Source organism: Chiloscyllium plagiosum, unplaced genomic scaffold (assembly GCF_037043375.1).
Source record: "Chiloscyllium plagiosum isolate Xiang-an unplaced genomic scaffold, Cpla_swu_hap1 HiC_scaffold_8, whole genome shotgun sequence".
Lineage (NCBI taxonomy): Eukaryota > Metazoa > Chordata > Chondrichthyes > Orectolobiformes > Hemiscylliidae > Chiloscyllium > Chiloscyllium plagiosum.
Window position 1 is genome coordinate 32,607,616 of NW_028270146.1, and position 1,695 is coordinate 32,609,310.

Below are 1,695 nucleotides of genomic sequence, written 5' to 3' on the forward strand. Positions count from 1 at the left end.
AAATCTCCTGCTCTCACTACCTAATTCTCCGAAAGATCAATAAAATCAATTCTGATGTCTGTTTCCTGTGTTTAATATTTTCAAAATCCATATACTTAAGTTTCCCTGACCACAGTAAAAAATATTCCTGGGTTTTCTAGTGGGTTGTTGTGTGGTTCCCAAATGATGGGGGTGATGGAGAGATTTTGGAAAGTATGAATAAGTATTGACTCCAGGTCATGTTACAAACCAAAACATGACTCTGACAATAATGAGCTAATTTGGAGCCAACATTTAACTATTTTATATATTAATCAGTTGGATTCTGTGAATTGTAATATGTTTGGGAAATCTTAATCAGAATGAGGAATATTGCAAATTTTCAGTAAATAGGATTTTGTCCATGGATGTGAAATAAATTGTTTAAGCTTCTGATCTAAAAAATATTTTAAAAAATGGGCGGCACAGTGGTTAGCACTGCTGCCTCACAGCGCCAGGGACCTGGGTTCAATTCCCGCTTCAGGCAACTGTCTGTGTGGAGTTTGCACATTCTCCCCGAGTCTGCGTCGGTTTCCTCCGGGTGCTCTGGTTTCCTCCCATAGTCCAAAAATGTGCAGGTTAGGTGAATTGGCCATGCTAAATTGCCCATAGTGTTAGGTGAAGGGGTAAATGTAGGGGTCTGGGTGGGTTGCTCTTCGAAGGGTCGGTGTGGACTTGTTGGGCCAAAGGGCCTGTTTCCACACTGTAAGTAATCTAATCTATCTAAAATAGTGAGGATACATCCTTTATAAATTCATTCACACAATGAATGTATTAATTATCCATCTCTATTTGCCCTTGAGGTGCTGGTGAACTGCCTTCTTGAACTATTGCCAGCCATTCGGTGTAGATATATTCACAATGTCATGAGGAAGGGAGTTCTAAGATTTTGACCCGATGATATTTAAGGATATATTCCCAAATCTGGATGGTATCTTGAAGGGGAACTGGATAGCTGTGGTGCTTCCATGTATTTGCTTCCCCTTTGTCCCTATGTAGTTGAGGGTTTGGTAGGTGCTATCTAAGGGAGAAAGTGAGGTCCTGAAGAAGGGCTTATGCCCGAAACGTCGATTCTCCTGTTCCCTGGATGCTGCCTGACCTGCTGCACTTTTCCAGCAACACATTTCCAACTATCTAAGGGACCTTAGTGAATTTTTCCAGGGCAACTGGTAGATAGTACACTGCTGCTATTGAGAATAGGTGGTGAAGGGCTGAATATGGATGTAGTGCTGATCAAACCAAATGCTAATCAAGCATTTTTCCTGAATGTTCTTGGAGAGCAGTCATCCAGGGAAGCGGGAATTATTCTATTACACTCCCGACTTGTGCCCTGTAGATGATGGACAGGCTTTGAGGAGTCAGGAGGTGAGTATTCCCAACCTTTGACCTGCTCTTGTAGCCACTGTGCTTTTATGAAGAGTCCAATTCAACAATAGTTAACCACCAAGATGGTGCTGTGCTGTCAGCTGTAAAATAGGTGTTACCCAGGCCTTTGGGTGAGGTTATTTAAAATGTATGGCTCGCTCTACGTTCATGGAAACAGCGTACATTTCCAGTGATGAGACGAGTTGCCTTCCGGCATGGGACAGATGGTGTCAATAAAGTTTTCCTCCAGAAGGCGGAACAACCCGGCCACCTACCAGTATCGCGGTCTCTGATTGGTCAGTGCGGCTGAGA